This window comes from Juglans microcarpa x Juglans regia, chromosome 5D, assembly GCF_004785595.1.
Source record: "Juglans microcarpa x Juglans regia isolate MS1-56 chromosome 5D, Jm3101_v1.0, whole genome shotgun sequence".
Taxonomy (NCBI): Eukaryota; Viridiplantae; Streptophyta; class Magnoliopsida; order Fagales; family Juglandaceae; genus Juglans; species Juglans microcarpa x Juglans regia.
In genome coordinates this window covers 18,494,000-18,515,343 of record NC_054602.1, presented here as the reverse complement: position 1 = coordinate 18,515,343, position 21,344 = coordinate 18,494,000, and the positions used below count along the sequence as shown (strand labels likewise).

Sequence of the window (21,344 nt, the reverse complement as noted above, 5' to 3'; positions counted from 1 at the left end):
TTAATTTATTTATGTTTTTATATTTTGTTGGTTTTATTTATTTTATTGTATACTACTTGTTTGTTTATTTTATATTATTTGTTTTATTTTATGGCAGGTTATTTTATTTTATTTATTTATTTTTTTAATTATTTTATTGTGCACTACTTCATTTGTTTTATTCATTTTATCTTATGATATTTTATTGTTGGTTTTATTCTTTTTGTTGTATATTATTTATTTATGAAATTTTATTTTATTTTGTTTTGTTCGGAGTTGAAAAGCGGGTTAAGAGTTGTGCTATGGCCGGAAGATGGTACGATTGTGAATGTCATTGTTAGACTTGAACACTTAGTGTAGTAGGCTTGAACTCTTGGCAACTGGTTTGTTTTAATATCGAGGCTTGAAGGGAACGACATGATCTGGGTGAACTCTTTGGAGTAAGAACTCAAGTCGCAACTGAGGAGAGAAATAGTTTTAAATCGCTTAGGTTAATTGAGGTCGTAGCTTTCGTAGAAATTATGTAGTGAGTTTATGGAGTAGGAGGTTGTAAGTTCAACGAATTCCAAGGTTAGATTTTTGAGAAGGTCACCTAAGGTTTGAGGTCTTATAGTTTTTAGGAAATAAGTTTATTGGATTTAAGGTGATAGGTTCAACAAGCATTTAAGGATTAGTTAGATTAAAAGTTTTCGATTTTGCCGACTTTGATAAGCAGTTTGATAACATTTGGGGTTTTAGAATTTACAAGTTTTATAAGGTCAATGTTTTAGAATTAAGGTCATTGATCTTCAAGATTTCAGGAAATGATTCTTATCTGGTTTAAGGTTTTAGAATTGCAGAGTTGAAAGGTTGAGTTATAATAGGATTTGAGTTCTTAGTTTTGTAGACTTGGTACGCTAGCTTGGTCTATTATATCAATTGATTAGTTGGTACCCATTAAATTAGGATTGATCTGAGTTGAGTTACTGATATGAGAATTTTTTTTAAGAGAGAACTTCTTTGGAGATGGAAGGTAATGATCTAGTTTGTGTATTTTTTGAGGATTGAAGATGTTGATCTAGTTCTGATAATGATTGTTTTTAGCTCGAGGTTAGTGACAGGTTGAGGATTTAATCCATATCAATTTTAAGGAATAATAGATGGTGCGGATGTAGGAAATGATTCTTGTTGATTTCGAGGATATAGGCCCAGATGGTGGAAATGTTAGTGACAGATCACTTGCACGTTTGGAGGATTATTGGTTCTAGCTAAGTGTGTATGAGATCGATGCGTAGTAGTGGTGAGTGTGTATGCATTTCGGAGAGTACAAGGGTCCTTGTCTCATTTTTAGCTTAGAAGAAGTGTCTTTGGTAGGTGTTGAAGATGAAGAAATACAATAGTATTAAATTCAAGAGATTTTGGTTTGGAGTTTTTGGTGAGTCAATCAGAATGTGTAGTCGAAATGGATTACTCAATGGAATGATGGTTCGTAATGAGTTTAGTCACCGCTAGAGTAGATGTTATTCTGAATGTCGGTGATGAGCTTTTGGGTTTAGATTATTGGATAGAAGTTTATGGGTGCTCTTTTTGGTTGGTCGGGTTGGAATCGAATCTTTTTAAGGTATGTTCCTTATCGTAGATGAGACGGATATATTTTGGGTTGAGGTTGCTTATTTTCAATTTGGGATGCTGAGGTTGGTTTTCTGTCTATGATCATAGATGTATTTTGCGGAATATTGATTTTGATCAAGGCAACAGGAGTTAATTGAGGAATATGAGTGATAACTCCGGGTGTTGGGAAAAATATATTTTCTACCAAAAGGTGGTAAGAGTTTTCTGGTTAGTAGGTATGGAGCCACTTGGACTCGATGGTACTAGTTTTTATGAGGACATAAATTTTATGCAGGTGGCGAATTATCACAGTGTGCAGCAGAAGCGTGATATTTGTGGCTGTAGTTAGGAGTTCGGATTTTGTGCTGATCTTGAGGAATTAGTGGTGACTTGAATTTTTAGATGATGCTTGTAGTTGGAGATTAATCTTTTGGTTGTGCAATTTGTTATTGATGGTTAACCTTGGAAGTGGCCATTAGGTTACCAAATGTAGAATTCAATGGAGGTTTAGAAGTTGTAGCATAGGAGCTGATTGAGGTTAGCATGGATTATTGTATGGAGCTATTGATCATTGGAATTTTCTGGATATTGTATTAAAGTTCTTGTGGAAAATAAGATTTTGGTTAGCATAGTCATCTAGGAATACTGGTCGTGATGTGCCACTGGAGGACTAATACGAGTATGTTGGATATCGCCATATTTTTTTTGAGAAATGTGCCACGTGCCGTCAAGTTAAGGCTGAGCTTTAAGGACCTGCTAGTAGACTTCAACCTCTCCCTATTCCTAAGTGGAAGTGGGATCATATTTTTATAGATTTTGTTGTGGCTTTGCTGAGGACTCCTAGTGGAAAGAACTCAGTTTGGGTGATAGTTGATCGGTTGACCAAGAGTGCCCATTCTTGCCTATCAATAATACCGACTCTTTGGGTAAGATGACTCGGTTGTATGTCAAAGGGATAGTGTGTTTGCATGGAGTATCCAAGAGTATCGTGTCGGATCGGGACCTGCAGTTCACGTCCCATTTTTGGAAGAGTTTGCAGGCAGCTTTAGGCACTAAGTTGAAGTTTAGTACTGTATATCATCCTCAGACAGTCAGCCAATCAGAGCGTACTATTCAGACTCTTGAGGATATGTTGCGGTCTTGTGTCATGGAATTTCATGGGAGTTGGGAGAATCACCTGCCGCTAATTGAGTTTGCTTATAATAACAGTTTTCATTCCTCGATTTAGATGGCCCCGTATGAAGCTTTGTATGGGAGGAAGTGTAGATCACCATTGTGTTGGGATGAAGTGGGCGAGAATAAATTGATTGGGCCTGAGATAATTCAAGACATGAAGGATCAAGTTCAATTTATAAAGACAAAAATGGCGGAAGCCTAAAGTCGTCAAAAGAGTTATGCAGATACAAGGAGAAGAGACTTATCATTTGAGATAGGTGATTGGGTTTACCTTAAAGTCTCTCCGATGATGGGGGTTAAGCGCTTTGGCAAGAAGGGAAAACTTAGTCCGATGTATGTTGGTCCTTTCCAGATTATAGAGAAAGTTTGGCTAGTTACTTATAGAGTTGCCCTGCCGGATATTTTTGGGACGTCCATGATGTGTTCCATGTGTCATCTTTGAAGAAGAGTTTTGGACAGCTAGAGCTGCGTTTTGTTGACTCTAAACGTATTGAACTTCGGCCTAATCTTTCTTATGAAGTTGCCCCGACGCAGATTGTGGATGGGAAAGAACAAAGGTTAAGGTCTAAGACAATACCTTTGGTGAAGGTGTCATAGGGCGATCCGTTGGCTTAGGATTTCTCTTGGGAGAGAGAAGCTGTCATGAGAGAGCAGTATCCGTATTTATTTGATTGACTGGCGGTATGTTTCTTACGTCTGCTCTTGGTTGAATCTTATTCCTGTTTTAGCGTTAATGTTTGACCTTGCTAATTTCAAGGACGAATTTTTTTTTTTAAGGGGGAGGATGTAACACCCCATATTTTAGTGTATTTTTATTGAAGGATTACTTTAATAATTCAAAAATTTATTCTCTTGTTTTAAAATTATCGGATATTTTAAATGGTTTATTTTATGATCTTTAAATTGTGAAAATTAAATTGTAATATTTTCTTAATATTTATTAATTGTTGTACATTTAAATTGTTCTTCTTTTTAAATTAATTGATTGTGAGATTTAATTATTTTATTTTCATTGTATCATTACGTTTAATTTATTTTAATGGATTTGCTGTTTTAAAATCATTTTCGTTGGATAATTTTCTGTGACCCAAGATGTGAGGATTAGACCTCATTTCTTTCCTTTCATTTTTCTTTTTCCCTTTTTCTTTTCTTTCCTTTCTTTTTTTTCTTTTTCTTTCCCCCAACTCCCCCACCCCCCGCGCAACAGGCTTCCCCTTCCCTTCCCCGTGCGTCCGTCGCCTCACCCAACCCGCCGCCGTCATGCCGCCGTGGCGGCACCGCCCTTCCCGTTCGCTCCCCCACCAGCCGGCGACCCTTCCCAGTAAATCCTAGCCTCTATCTCACCGCCGATAGCCCTCAAGCCCAACACCAAGCCGCGGCGCTCTCCTCGTTCCAGCGCCACCGTCGAGCCACCTCCGGCCACCATTTTTTCACCACTTCATCCTCGACTTCCTAGCAACCTAATGCACCCAACCCCAGCTCCGATCCGTCACCGGTGAAGCATATCCAACCCCATTTCCGATTTGGGTATTTTTTGCCTAAAACCACCATTTGCGCCGCCACCCACGGCAAACCACCACCACCATTGGCTTCACCGACCTCTCTAGCCCTACCCTATCAATTTCGAGTCTTAGTTTGTCCTCATTCAAAAGTGGATATTTGAGACCCACAGCCACAGTGTATTTTGCACTGTTACGTTGCAGTGTCTCCACCTTTTGCAGCTCCATGATCCTTCGAAAATTATTATATAGCACTGTAAGTATTTTTCCAAATAACTATCGTGATTTAAATGTATTTTTGCACTAACCCATATTATTGTGATCTGGTTGGACATGCCAGACTGAGTCCGAGGAGTTTGGGGGTCGGATTGATTGTGGATGGAGTTGTATATTTGGTTGGTATTGTGGAATGTTGGTTGTTGGTATGGTGTTGTTCATGTACATGGCATATTGCACGCATGATCATATTTGTAAAGGAAACTGGGTTTTCATGTACATGCATTCATGTTCATGTGTTTCATGAAAATTGAGTTTTCATGTGTTAAAGGATTTTGGGTGCGTGTGTATCACGACCCCAAGCCGAGATGAGGCATTATCTCGGTGGAGCTCCTCTGGTCACTCGGGAGTGGAATATACTGAGTGACGTCCCCTAGGTTGTCGCTGGGCGACAACGGGATCGGACGAGATGGTCTCGTGCCGACTCTGTGGCCCCTCTGCTGGTGGGGGCTAGAGGATGCTTGGCCATGAACGCGCTGGGCGCGGAACTGGGCATCGCTTGTTGCGTAGTGGGTGCTTGGCCACGAACGCGCTGGGCACGGAACTGAGCATCGCTAGTTGAGCATCGCTACGAAGCCTGAATGTGCGGATGATCCCTAGGGAAGATCATGGTGCATTGGTTAATGGAATAATGGACTGTTTTCTGGGAAAATAGCGTGTGTTTATTAAAAGGATTTTATGTGATTCATTTTCTGGGAAAATGAAGTTTTATTGATTTTCACAGAAAATGACGAAATATTCTTTTTGGGCCAAAATGGAATTTTGGCGTGTGTTGGAAAATATCTATTTTCAGATAAAACAGTATTTTTGAGAATAATGCATATTTCATCATATGCATGCATGTTGGTCGCATTAATGTATTTTTATCTCGTAGTTGTTTGGTTTATACTTACCTGCAGTACCATTTTGTGGTAACACAGATTTCGATGCAGATGAGGCTGAGGGTGAGCCTGAGGATTCGGCTCCGCCCGGGGAGTGATCTGGGATCACTCGTTTTGGTTTGAGACTTGTAAAATATTTATTTTGGATGACTGTATAATTTTTAAACATTTTTATTGACTGTTTAAATTGTATTAACAATTATGGTACTTAGTTGTATTAATTATCCACTGCGTTGTTTTTGTACACTGTTGCATGCACACACACACTTGGCACTAACGTTTGGATGTATGACCCTGTTGTCATCATCCTGGTGTCTCGATTCCCGTATCTCCTTACATGGGGGTTGTGGGCGCCACAGATTTGCTTTCTCCTACCTCGAACTATTTATGATGCAAATAACAAACAAGTACAAAAGTAGTATTCAACTTTACAACATTAACACCTGATTTAAACAAAGCCTAACATGTGATACTTATTTGCTTCATGTGACTTTCAAACTGGGCCATAACATACTCGTAGGCGGTAAGTTGTGTGGGCATGTCAGCGCAATCCCATCTTCAATCTGGAGGCATGAGAAGCACTATCAATTATCAAGGTATATAATTTGACAATTCAGTTATTCCTCTGTCTATGTTATGCTCACAATGTAAGGGTTAGTTTACCCACAAGTAATTGAAAACGGTAGATAAATGATCTTTTTTACAATCCTATCTATGACTTTGTAGTTATTATTTGCCTTATTCTGACATTTATCATAATGTTATTAACTCGTACACACGCAGGTGACCGATCGAGACCCATTTCTAGAGGTGGAGGGAGACTCTGAGGTATTCGTGCACAGCGCCATGTACCATACTTAGGTTGCCACATCCAACCATGCTGAGCGAAAATCTCTTCATATCATAACACTAAGGAGTGTAATCAATCCTCCTCGGAAGACTCCACACAGCCCCCAAGTCCCCCACCATGCGCCAAACCATTTGCCCCACCAGATCCCATTCGAGAACCCTCACAAGCATAGGAACAATCACCTACTAGAGAACATGCAAGATTGGAAGATCTCGGTATACCACAAACTGGTGTGTGTTTTTTCAATACATTTTGAATGTGTTGACCTATTTATATGTGTTATTAAGTGTCAATATTCCACATTACACTTACAAACACTAATCTAGTGAACTTTGAAATACAGCTACGGGCACCCTCATGGAGGCCATAGTAATGCATGAACAGAAGAAATGAACTTGTGGGCCCACTAAAGAGTTTGAGAAGCTGAGGAAACACGGCAAAGTGCTTTTGAAGATAAATGATGGCGAGACTGCTCTGTGCTGTGAACATGCTACTATGTTTACGACACGAGTATCATGGATTATTAAACAATACTGCGACATGAGTTACAAGCAATGGTCTAATGTCCCACCAGCCATGAAAGAGGAGCTCATCGACTGTGTTCGGGTTAGTCATTAGATTTTTAATTTTGATTGTTTGAAAGTGGTTTATATAGTATAATTGTCTTCCAAATAACGGGATGGCACATAATTGAGTGTGACTTCATGTTCGACTGGGACGTGAAAACCATCGATTGACAGTGACAAAGCAACTACGTAAGCGTTTCAACTCCTTCCATCACAACTTGCACAAGATTTATCAATCATATGGAAGCCACAAAGAATGAAGAAGGGTTGGCTAATGGGACTAGCTTGTTGGACCCCCTTTTACGGGTCAAGTTTTGTGGTAGGTGGGGCACTGATGCCTTTAAGGTATATATGCTCTTTCTCAAATTAACCATATATCTACCCATTTAATATGTCTAAATACTGCTATGGCAAATCCGTGTTAGTTTATCATAGCTAACATTGGGTGTGCATGACAGAAAATTTCAGCTTAAAACCAGGAGAACCAAAAGAAGCAGGCGATTAATCACACATCAGGATGTAAATCATTTGTCCGATTACTTGAGCAAAAGGTATGAGGATGCAAATAATTTCTTTTCATTTCAATAGACTTGTCCAAATTCCAACTCATATCCCACAATAAATATTGTCCTCTAAATGTGAAATGAATTTCTGTTGTTTTTGTGACAAGCATTACATTACTGTTGGGTAGTGGTTACTCATAGCTTTTAGGCTTAAAATGCACATGTCCACCACAATAAAGTTTTATGATATAAAAGTATATTCTTATACTCATTGCTCACACATGTAGCGCGTTGAGAATGGAAATTTGGTTGACTTCTACAAGGAGAACCGCTGGTCGAAGAAGAAGAATAAGTTTATGATAGATGCTACAGAAGATACTTATGTGAGTAATACACTTATAGTCCCTGGGATCTATGGTTCTTTTCAAATGTGATAAATGCATACATAGCACACGAATAACATTGTTAATAATTGATGTTTTGTCAATATGCAGAAGGAGATGCAAGGTAGGATGGATGGCCTAGAACCAGAGTAACGTAGTGATGAGGCAGTAGCGATTGTCTTTAGAGAGGTCCTTGGCCATCAACTTGGATATGCACGAGGACCCGGAGAGATGGTCATCCCCAAGTCAAGTAGACAACATGACCAAATTAAAATGCAACATTGCCTGTCTAAGATTGAAAGACACATGAAAGATGCTGAACAATATAAGAAAGATGTTTAAGAGTACAAGAGTCAGATGGATGAAATGAGGATAGAGATGCAGGCTCTTAGGGAGCATCAGATGTAGACTAACAGAATGCTTCAGTCTTTCTTTAGGGATCATCCATCATTCACTGAGTCATATCGATAGACTTAGTGTAACGATTCCCCCGACCCATAAGGGGGTCCTATGTTTTAAATATTTTGGGTGGTTTTTTGTTAGTCAATATGACAATTGGGCAATATATACATATATATATATATATATATAAATATATATTTATAAAGGGACCTATGTCTACACTAGAGAGATAACAAGTTTGGGTGTCGTCTTTTTTAGAACCTTTTGAGCATATCTTCAGACTCCATACCTAAACCATTCCAGTATTCATGTTTTATGGCTATCTAGTGTCCATGTCCGTTTTATTCACATGTCTATGCAATTATGGTTGTCGCGAAAGTAAGGAGTATAGTTAAATCTCAATGTAAGTTCCTTATTTCAAAAATAAAATTTTCTCATCCAATGGTACAAATACTTGTTGACTCTTTCTTCCTATTTTTCTGATTCGGTTTGATTTGCTCTACAGTGTTGTGATGCGTGATGGGACGTGGCTTGCAACACAGTGCAGGATGAAGGTGCACTCATTTAGATTTGTTGTTTGTACTTGATATGAGTATTTGCACGAGGTCTGATGTCTAGACAACGTGAACTTTTCCTATTTTCTTGTTTGTCGCTTTCTATTTATTATAATTTCTTCTCTGTTTTTTTCCTGTATTTCAGAATGGTGTTCCTTTCAGGGATGTGTCCCCTCTGATGTTTTAATGTTGAAAAAATAGGATATATACAGGTTGGTGCTTTATTATGATAAATAGAAATCATCGATATCTATAGTCAAGTCTTGTAACTGTCATGGATTTAACTTTTTGTCACCTAGAAAGGGATGAAATGCATACATGGATAATAATATATGAACTCTTTTTTGCTTGTGAATTGGTTCAGGTAGTACTTGATTTGTTCTTTTCTATTTTAAAGACCTGCTTGACTATAATCGATTTATTAGGTTTGAAGTAACAGTGGTACGGGAACACTCACAAATCCTTGGTGGTGGTGCATCCATTAGCAATCATTCCATTAATTTATAGCTATAATTCATTAAGAAATCAAGGGAAAAATGTTGAAAACTTGAAGAACCCGAGAGAGAAAAGAACTTGCTAATAATTTCCAGTACTAGTCTTGCAGGCATGCTTTAATTTCATGTTAGCTAGTCCTTAATTAAGTGCTTTCAAGTTACTAACATAACGATTCCAATTATATATATATATAAGGGTCACTAATGCGCGCAGGAGAAGGTGTAGGAAATATCATTTACAAGGCAAGGAAAAAGGAAAAGTCAGTGAGTTTATTGATCATCTACCCGGCATGCCAGATAATATCTGATATGATGGAGAAGGCCACTACCATGGATTGCATTGGCAACGGTACTATATATATATATATATATATATATATATATGTATCGGTTGATCTAATTAGTTTCCATTTAATAGCCCTGCTTTTTTCATGAAGTAATCTTTAAACTCAAAAACCAACAATCTACTTTGCCTTTGGAATTTCAACCTCTCCCTCTCTCTGATCCCTCTCTCTCTCACTCAAAAACAATTATAAGAATCATGCCTGCCAACGCGACGGAAGGGAGCTGGGAGGGTTGCAATAAAGAATGGAGAACAGGAAAAGAAGACATTGCCAGCCTCCCATCTTGGAGTTACAAATTGCAGGGAAAGGCTCTTCAAGTTTCATGATCAGCCCAGATCATGAAACTTGTTTGCTCTTCTTCTCAACAGCTCTCACATACTCATCATACTCCACTTGGTTTAGTTCATGCAAGATCCCAAGAACTCAAACACAAGGTATGCGAAGAAAACACTACTCCTACAACTTTTCTGCTACATATACTATCAAATTATATATATATATATATATTGCTGTGTCAAGTAGTGCTCAATGTTCTGAACACATGAACATTGCATTCAAGAGATTTACTTGATCAATTTAATTTCTGGTAAAAAATAGTACTTGATCGTTTTAGATTCTTTGCATCTCTACCTTTCTTTCTTACTAGGAATTACTATTTGCTTGATCTCCCTGCTAAATTCTCAAATTTGAGATCATCTTGAGATCACAACAATTCTTGGATCCCGCATACTTATGCTGTCAATGTTTTACAACTTTTAGCCAAGCCATGATGGTTATAATTATGAACATGTCCTCTGATCCAAAGTCAATAGGTTAATTGATCATTCATGCTAGCTTGTCCAGTGGGTCGACACACACACACACACATATATATATATATATAGAATGTATGTTGAATGTATGTTGAACATATGTTGGAGTAACGAAGTTGAATATATGTTGGAGTTAATTTTTTGAGCCTGCAAAGGGATTTATGTTTTAAAGATGTTCATAGTGCATGTTAGATTTTTTTTTTTTTAAGTATATATTTAGAATGTACTCAAAATTCATTTATTATGAACATTGACGTTTCTTATAAATAAACTCATATTAAACAAATATGTTGAAAATTGTAACAAATAATGGACCATTTGTAGTAGAGGTCCGTAAAAGATCTTCTTACGCAGTGCTTTTGGTCAATTCATGGGAAGGGAAATCATTAATTTGTGGAGGAGCTAGCTCGGGAAAGTTTTGAAAAACATATAACTATAAAATATTACTTACAAATTAAACAATTAGCACTTTTCCAAATTCACAAGATGTAATACCCCGTATTTTAGTGTATTCTTTTTTTAGTGAAGGATTATTTTAATTAATTTAAATATTATTTTTCTTGTTTTAAAATTTATTGGATTTCTCGTTGGATTTATTTTATAATTCTTAAGTTGTGAAATTTACTTTGATGTGCTTTCTTGAAATTAATTAGTATTTGCATTTAAATTACTCTTTGTTTTAGTGTATAATTTTATCGTTGCACTATAATTAGTATTATTTAATTTCCATTTTTTTCACCCCACGCACAACCCGAGCCATGCACGTCTTTCTTTTTTTTCAATCTTTAGGGTTTACTTATCACCCATATAAAGATACACTTTCATCTTATACCTTGGGGAATTGCCCAGTGCCGTTGCTACAACCAGCTGCAAGAACCACCCAGCCCTCCTAGTTCTACGCCAACCTCCATCTCCACGTAAAAATACCGACACCCAATGTTCTACCATAAACGGCCATCACCTAGGCTCAAAACCTCACCGTGCGCCACCTCCTCCTTTCCACAACCCAACCATGGAGGGTGCACCCTTGTAGAAACCGTAAACCAAGTCACCGTATGATAGCCCCACCGCCCAGCCCGTTGGCAAACTGTGAACCCCACGTAACCCCGCCGCTGCCTCTGCGTTACGACCCCTTTAGCACCGTCCCTGCACCACCACTGTTGCACCCCTTCTCAGCCACCGTGGTACAACTCCCACTGCCCAGCCACCCTGCCTCCTCCATGGTCAAACAAACACCGAAGAAACCTCTGTTTTAGTCCCCAAAAACAGAGCAATTTCTTTTCTGCTTGCCACTGTTCGACGCAAACCAGCCAAGCGATGCCGCCGCCAACCTCTTCCACGTCATCGCCACAGTACAGAGAGTATTGTTGGGCGCTGCACTCCATCCAAGTTCGTCACTCTCCTCTTGGTAAGCTACCCCCAAACTCAACTCTCCTCTCCGTCTCTCTCTCTCTCACTCTCGCTCATCTCTCTCCCTCTCTCTCTCTCTCAATTTCAGTGCTCTGCCGCCGCGTGGACCACTTTCGACCTCCGCCCAGCACTGCCATTGCGTCTCTCGTTCTCTTCTCGGTGAGTATCTCGCGCCCCGCCTTGCCGACTGTTGCACCGTAAACTCATTCAACGTTTTCTCAAGAATTTACGTAAAGTTAGTTTTCATATTTTTGGATATGAAATTAGAATATTACCCTTATTATTGGGTGGTTTCAATTTGGTATTATGTTTATATTAAATCTGTTTTTACATGGTCTTTGTGGAAAGTATAAAAAATTTTTACAGAAATAAATAGGATGTTTATTTTGTACTATTGGTGGCAAATTATTTTTTTATGGAGTGTAATTTTATTTTGAACATTTAAATTATGATTAAAGCTTTCTATTTATTTATTATTTAATGAAATTTTACTAGTACTTATCTTAAATGTTGATTGATATCAAGGAAATTTAGAGAATGAGGATATTTTAAGGTTATGGAATTTTTAGGTATTGAAGAATTAAAATAGATATAGTAAAAGCTTAGACTTAAATGGTGTAAATTTGTGATTGATTAGAAATTTATGGAATTATGTGATTATTTTATAGGTGATGATTTATAGTTGACTCGACATTGATTTGAGCAAAATTTTGATAAGCTAAGAAGTCCAGGTAAGTGGGGTTCCTATGTTAGACTTTGCATAAAATAAAATGAACTGGAGTCCTTTTTAGAAAATGTGCATGTTTTGTTATGAAAAGAAATCTGAAAATAACCTCAGATATTTGTTCTGCATTACTCATGAGATTCTGTTTAAGAAAAAAATATTTTCTGTCATGACTGGTATAGACATGAGCTTATTTTTTGACATTCTGTTTCTGAGCTTTGAAAAAGAGAGCAAATATGAAATTTTGTGCATAAATTATGGTTTGTGATTTGATTATGTTCTGTTCAGAAGATGTTCTGTACTCTAATATGATGTGATTTCTGAAAACCTTTGGCATGACTCTCTGATTCTGATTCTGATATGGTGATTCTGATTCTGTTTTGCTCTGATGTCTAGCCCTGTCACGGGATACAATAGTGACCTCTGGCCCTGTCACGAGAGATAATAGTGAACTTTGTCCCTGTCACGGGATATAATAGTGACTTCTAGCCCACCATAGGATATAATAGTGGTTTTCTGTTCTAAGTGCAATCACTTTGAAAACATGGTGATTTATGTTCTGCTTGGCCTTCCGCAGGATACACAACCCTACCACGGGAGTTAAACATGGTCTCTATTATGATATAATGTTCTAATATATTATGATAAGATGAAGAAGTTCAGTCATGTTGTGCCAAATGAGTCTTTGAATATGAAAGTTGGTTTCTGAATATGAAATGTTCAAAAAGTCACTTTGATTTTCTGATAATATGTATTTTTGAGATTTTCATATTGATACTGAAATGTTTAATTTTTGCATTCTGAACTCTGTGAAAATGCTCATGTTTACACACCAGTATATGTTCTCTGCTTACTGAGTTGTTGATAACTCACCTATTATCTCCATATATTTTTCAGATGATTTTGAATAGTCTAGCTAAGGATCAAGATTATGGAGTATCAGTGAGATGATTATTTAAGCATAGTGGATTACTCATAGAAGATTTCTGAGAATTGACGGATTTTAATAAGAGATTTTGTAGTTCTGATGATTTTATATTTTGGATTTTGTAAATATATTGATGAATTATGAGTTTTAAGTTATAGGGAGTAACTCTTCGATCCCTTCGGGAACGGAGCGTTACACAAGAAATTAAATACGCATGATAATTTAAAAAAAAAAATTAAAATCCCGATGACTGTTCTTTTAACATAAAAAACCATTAATTACTTGTACACCATTGATGGTACTGCTACTTTGCCCTTGGAACCAGAAGCCTCAATTCTGGGCCTTTTGAATACTGGTTTAGTACTAGTAGTACTGCTACTTTTCTTCATCTCCACTGAGACCAAGTCAAGGACATCTTCCATGTTGGGCTGAAATTCAGATTATAAAGAATATTAGCCAGGGGTCAAGACTCAAAAGAACTTGCATACATTAAAATAATATATAATATTATATAAACGAAAAACTACCTGCATATTTAGAGGGTGGGGCCATGTATTCGAGCTTCGCTCCCTAAGGGTGAGTTCAAATGGCCTTACCATTTATCTCTCTCTTGCAACATTTTCCTTACCACCAAAGTTGTTGAAGTAATTTCTGCTGGCTATATAGTATTAAGAGTGTGTTGTGTCATTAGCTGTTTGTGCACATCTTTGAAGGCTGAACATCCATCTGCTATGCTTTAGAGTCTTTCAATATGCTGTTATATAGAGTCTCTGGACAAACTCCATTTGTCTCTCTCCCATAGCATATTTAGAGATGAAGCCCAAGATATTGTGAGGAGATAAACTTTTAACTTTGTTGTTTTTTTCAATATTGATTCTACATAAGCTGGGCAAGATTTGATGGGTGGAACTAGATTTCTTGATTTTCTATTAAATTGTATTGTCATACAGTAGAGAAAATTGTTGAATATCTCAACTTGAATTGTTCTTGTTCAATGCTAGCTTCAATGTCTAGTTTTCCTTTGTCTTTCATAAAGAAATGAAAAATGAACAATATGTCTTTGTAAAGTAACTCACCTACTTCAGCAATGGTTAGACATTTCACTCTTACATCAGGCATCGGACATCACAGAAAGATCTGACCACATGCAAAAGAGAAGAGTTTTTGATCAGCGGGTGATATGGCCATTGAAGCTTGGGCTGAGCTGCAATAACGTGAGATATATATCTTTGTGTTTGCCACCTTTCTCAATCAATGGTGATATGTAGAACTGTGGGTGCCAATACCGATGAAAAGTCCCACTTAAATAGAGTTGTGGAACTTGGTAGAACTTATTTTAGTGATATTAGAGTTCTCAAATCTATTATAACAGTGATATTTATCTATTATTTAATTAGTAGCTTAGTTTGTACTTGATATATATATATATAATGCACCACCCCAGTGTAATTAATACATATGAGTTTGGATGAATTGACGCTCGAAGAAATTATTGAGTTGGTTTTAATGGTCTTAGCTATATATTATTTGTTGACGGATTAGTTGATCATGTGTTCAAATTGAATGAATGAAGGAAAATTTATTAATATGTTGACTTTAGGTACAACCAAAAAGGAGGCCCAATAAGAACATTGGGTCAACAATATTGGTTAATACTATCTTTTCCCCGTGATTTTAATTCAAAACAGGCGAAAAAGAAGCGACGGGAAAGCAATTTAAAAACCAGAATTAGTAATTGCAGCGATATTATAATTGTCGTGTTTAGTTTTTCCGGCGATTTTAATTCAATACTGGCGAAAAACAAGCAACGGGACAACACTTTAAAAGCCAGAATTAGTATTTGCATCAATTAATAAATCGCTGGTATAAATCAAAAGCAGCGGTTTTTAATTCACCGCAATTGAATATCAAAACTGAAAATTCAATTACAATGATTTTCCAATCGCTGCTTATGTATATTTCCCAGCGATTTAAGAATCGCTGCAATGGAGTTCACAAACCAAAAACCATTTTGCAACGATTCTTAAATTGCTAGGAAATATACATAAGCAACGATTTTTCAATCGCTGCATCTGAGTTCACAAGACCAAAAGACATATTGCGGCAATTCCTAAATCGCTGGGAATGAATCAAAAGCAGCAATTTTCCAATCGTTGCATCTGCATATTCACCAACTGACAATCAATTGCAGCAATTCAGAATCGTTAGAAAATATCCATTGATAGTGATTATAAAATCGTCGCAATTGACTTTTCATGACCAATTAGTCATTTGGAGCGATTTTTTGGAAATGCTAGAAATGTTTATTTCCGACGACTGTAGTCCTTTTAGCGACGTTTAAAAATCGTCGGAATTAGTCTTTCCCAACGATTATGAACTGAACTGTAAATCATAATTACAGCGATATTGTGTACTATTTGCAACAACTAAAATCGCCGGTAAAGATAACCTTTTAGCAGCAATTTTTTGCCTCCGTTGGGGTAGATTAGAAGTGGAGGAATAATATCGGCGAACATGCAGCGAGATGGAAATCATTAGGAAAAGATAGGGGCTGTGAATTTTAGGACTTTTCCCAGCGAAAAAAATTGCTGGGAAAGGTCACTTCCCTTGTAGTGTAAGATCATGGAGGCCCTAAAGTATTTAATGTTGAATTCATATTATCGATAGACATTAATATTAAATACGGCAGAGTTCATATATTGTATCTATCTCTATGCAACAAATAAATTAAAAAAAAAAAGTTCTTAACGCGAAAAATAACATGCAGGTCCTATCTTGAGTTGGCCACAGGTATAAATGTGATTAGAATTCGAAGGAATTGGTACGGCTAGCAGCTACAAGTGGGGTGGGTCAAGGGGCTGGGTGCAATTCATGGGGCTACATGAATTAATACCAGCCAACCTTCACCCGGTCCTATGACTTGGCCACAGGTACAAATGTGATTAGAATTCGGACGAATTGGCAAGGCTAGCAGCTACACGTGGAGTGGGTCAAGGGGCTGGGTGCATTACTGCATGGGGGCTACATGAATTAGACTAGCTAGTTTGTGAAAAATAAAATCATGTATGATATATATTACAATATAATGTTGGTGAGAAAAAACATGAATATATATAGCGCACGTACTAGTTCCTTCCAATGACGAGTTGAAGCTTGATTCCTAATTGTGAAAAAAATAAAAAATAATAAAAACTATGCTCACTATGCTTGATTCCTAATAGTTCAAGTACTTGATCACTATGCTCTATATTAATATTATAACGTCATTAATGCTAAACATGTAGTACATACATAGGCTTTATTAATGTACGTTTTTAAGACTTGTTTTTATCAAAATTCATACTAAATTGAGCATTTTCTTCGTGATTGGATAACCTAGAGTAGATATCTTTATCGATAAAAGATACAGATGCACGCAAATACTAGGTCAAGGGGTAGGTTGATACATTTATTAAGCATTATTTGCGAAATTACGGGTGATCATATACCTGCAGTCAAGCAACGAACGACGGGACTAATATCTGACTGCTCAATGGCGCGGCCTACTTCTGAGAACATAAAATGAAACAAAATAGCATGATTGACAGTATCTGCAACCTCAACCTGTTACAGATGGTGATGTTTTGGTATCCCACGGAAAGACATTTGCGCTTGGTTTCTTTAGTCCCGGCAAGTCCACCAACCGTTACGTCGGAATTTGGTATTACAGTGCTCCGGGACAGGCCAAGGTGTGGGTAGCGAACAGAGACAATCCTATTAACAACAGGTCTGGAGTTCTCTCAATCGATGTTCATGGAAACCTAGTACTCAGTGTCAAAGATCAGAGCCAACACATCTGGTCCACAGATATTGTTTCAAAATCAAAGAACAATATTAGTACCATAGCTCAGCTCTTGGATTCAGGAAATATAATCTTGACACATGATGACGAAAGGTGGCACTATGGCAAAGCTTTGGCTATCCAACGGGTACCTGGCTTCCAAACATTAAACTTGTGCTGGACCGAAGAACTGGCCTGAACCGGTTCCTGACATCTTGGATGTCCAAAGACGACCCTGGAACTGGAAACTGGTCGGTAAAGATGGACAGCAATGGCTCCCCTCAGTTCTTCTTGTACAAGGGTAAGGTTCCATGCTGGCGTAGTGGTCATTGTAATGGCGAAGGATGGTGTGGAGTCCGGGTATTGGAGCATAGTAGGCTCTTCAATTTCAGTTTTGTGGACAACGAGAACGAGATTACATTTATTTGGGATGTCCTTTACCCAACACTGCTGTCAACATTGGTGGTAAACGAGTCTGGTTTCGTCCAAAAGTTTGTGTACACGGAGGGAGCCAATAAATGGGATACGCTCAGTGCGACACCTTTTGACCAGTGTGACATTTACGGAAAGTGTGGTGCTTTTGGGAAATGCAACAAGGTTGGTAGTGGGTTAGAGTGCAGCTGTTTGCCAGGGCTGCAGAGAAATGCATCTGGCGGGTGCTTGAGGAAGCGTGGGTCGGCATCCATGTGCGGGAGCGGCGAAGGGTTTGTGAAGGTTGCCAATGTGAAAGTTCCGGATGCTTCAGCAGCACGAGTTGAGACTGGTTTGAGTATCGAAGCGTGTAAGCAATTGTGCCTACAGAATTAATTGTTCTTGCACGGCGTATGCAAGTCTGTCTCCGCGGGAGGAAGCGGGGGGCTGCCTGAACTGGAATGGTGATCTGATTGATACAAGAGTGTGTGCAGATGGTGGTGGCCAAAGTTTGTATGTACGTGTGGATGCGGTTGAGTTAGGTATTGATCAATTTTTCATCTGAATTCGGGAGGTCAAGCGAGAAATTAAGGCCACTTCATGTGTTTTCTTTCTTCGGCTTATTAAGGCGGCCTTCAAACTAGACAATAACTGAAAGAATTTCTTTTACATAATTAAAATTCCCTTTCTTTTCAGGTCTATATCATTCAAGGAAGCCAGCAGCAGGGTTCTTTGCTAGTAAGAAAAGGCTGCCAATCACGGTGGTGGCCATGCTTGTTACTTCATTTCTCATTTTCGTCTTTGTGCTTTTTGTAATAAAGAGAGAGAGAGAGAAAAGGTACATCTTTTGTAACCATGTATGATTATTTTCGTATTTCTAATTCAATTATTATGCATGGACAAGATCAATTTAATTATAAAGTAAGAACGATAGAATATTCCTTTGTTTTGTTCCTTTAAATTACTCAACTTTGTAGTAGCCATCTTTTGTAACCATGCATGATTGGACAGGGAGCGCCAGCCAACCCATGTTGTTCAACGATGCCAGTTCGATACCCTTTCAAGATTCTCCAAAACTTGATGAAAGAAGAGGAAAATCAGATTTACCATTTTTTGAACTAAGCACCGTTGTTGCTGCCACAGACAACTTCACCCCTGCTAATAGGCTTGGACAAGGTGGTTTTGGCCCAGTCTACAAGGTACAGATCTCTCATTTGATAAGTATTAACAGAAACTCTCATAATGATATCATAAACTATTCAAGTCTTGTTTGTAAATGCAGGGTCAACTAACCAATGGACAGGAAATAGCCGTAAAAACACTCTCAAAAAGTTCAAGACAGGGCACAGAAGAATTTAAGAACGAAGTTATGCTAATAGCAAAACTGCAGCATAGGAATCTTGTTAGGCTTTTTGGTTGTAGTATTCATAAAGAAGAAAGGATGTTGATCTATGAATACATGCCAAACAAAAGCCTAGACTTTTTCATCTTTGGTATAGCTTCTCTTCAATAAGCAATCGCTTTTAAGTACCATTTGATTACTGCTTTGTAGAGAATATATGTGAAAGAATCAAGACTTAATTTAAACCTAAGAATAAAAAACTTGTACTCTTTTGTAGAACTCTTTTCACTAGGCATTATTAATGGAAGTTTTCAATGTTTCGTTCAGATGAAATAAAAAGACAACTTTTGGACTGGAGGAAGCGATTCGAAATTATTGTTGGGATTGCTAGAGGAGTATTATATCTTCACCAAGATTCAAGACTGAAGATCATCCATAGAGATCTAAAAGCAAGCAATGTACTACTAGATGCAGCAATGAACCCAAAAATTTCAGATTTTGGTCTTGCTAGAATGTTTGGGGATGACCAAATTGAAGCAAATACAAATAGACATGTTCGCACATAGTCTCTCTCTCTCTCTCTCTCTCTCACACACACACACACACATACACAAGTGCTAAAAGTAGAAGTTAATGGACTATAAGCGTCAATGTTTTCTTCTTATGGAATTTCAGTGGATACATGTCACCAGAGTATGCAATGGAAGGATTATATTCTACAAAATCAGATGTCTTCAGCTATGGTGTCTTAGCACTAGAGATAATTAGTGGCAAGAGAAATAACCATTTTTATGTTGGAAGCCCTTGCCTAAACTTGATCGGACATGTAAGCAAACTATATATATATATATATATATATATATTTCAGTGAAACTTCACCATTCATATATAGAAACTGACTCTAGGATATCACTCTTCTACTGCTCCAAGCATGGGACCTATGGAAAGAAGGTAAAGCCCTAGATATAGTCGATTCTTCATTGGGTGATGAGGCATCATATCTTGCTAATGAAGTTTTGAGATGTATTCAAATTGGGCTTTTATGCATGCAAGAACAAGTTGCGGATCGGCCAACCATGCTAGAAGTTGTGTTCATGCTGGGAAATGAAGCAAATGTTCCTTCTCCCAAGCAAGCCTGCATTTATCAATAGAAGAATTATAGATTCTGGTCAGGATCCCTCAAGTTCTGCTGCAGCACCTGCTTCTCTAAACGACATAACCATTTCTGAGCTTGAAGCTCGATGAATGGCTGCTACCTATCATCAATTAAGCTCTAGTAATTTAAATCCTAGCTTTCGAAATATGGGAAATGTTCTTATTGTTTTTCATCCACAAATTTTAAGACATCGTAGTTTTAATGATCTATAAATGTAAATCTTAAGTAATCATGTTAGCCTTCTTTAGTGCTTTAGATATATTTTAAATGGGATGAAGTTAAGAGTTAACCAGAGTTCAGATTCAAAACCTCTATTTTATAACATCACTAGTTATGTCAAAAGTTTAACTTGACATCAAGATAAATAATCTTTTTCTTGCATAAAACATGGTCCGTGTCCCATCTAATTCAGAGAAGATTCAGGTAATTCATGAAGCTAGCACTTAATTATAAAGATTTGAGTTTTCTACTCTCTTTTTTCTTAGGCTCAATATGCATAGAAAAGTGGTCTTCTTCAGAATAAGGGGATGTTGGTGCTTCTTGTGATTTTCGTTGCAGTAATGCTGCTTATTGTGGCTTCCATTGTCTATTGGTTCATAATTAGGATGAAACCGCGGTTTCTTCGATTCAAAGGTTTTACTTGTTTACAACAAACTTGTACGAGATTCTACACCCTAGATTTGTATCTCATAATAGAGTCAGAATCTGGACAGTCAACATTTGTTAGCTAGTTAGGGTAATAGAAGTGTACCTTTTGTTATAAATGTAAACATAAACTACTTAGTGGATGACCATTTAGATTCCACATCTTAAATTTCTAACACATTCATATATTAACTCTAAGAATTCCCGAATTCAAGAATGCATCTTTTTAATTCATATTTCACTCTTTCATATGCCTTATCCCCTTATGGCTACAAAAGTGGTCTTGAGGATCATTGATATAACACAAGAGAAATTCAAAACGAATGATATTAAGCTCCTGAAGAGCTCATCTTACATTCCAATCTTTCAATTCTCTTGATACTTCTATTTAATTTTATAATACGGTATCAATACCAGACACTAGACAACCATTATGCTATTTTGATCTTTGATAAGAGACTTGCATAACATTTCCCAACCACTATAAGTTTCTCTTCTATAGATATTGATATCTGCTTATTGCAATATACATCATTTTATAAAATCTTGATATGATCTACGTGATATTATATAGAATAAAATATTATCATATTAATGCA

General features: G+C 37.3%; 1 pseudogene; it reads left to right on the top strand.

Annotated features, from left to right (window-relative positions):
• Positions 1-16,286: 16,286 nt before the first annotated feature.
• LOC121265769 lies at positions 16,287-20,313 on the top strand (annotated as a pseudogene).
• Positions 20,314-21,344: the final 1,031 nt, after the last annotated feature.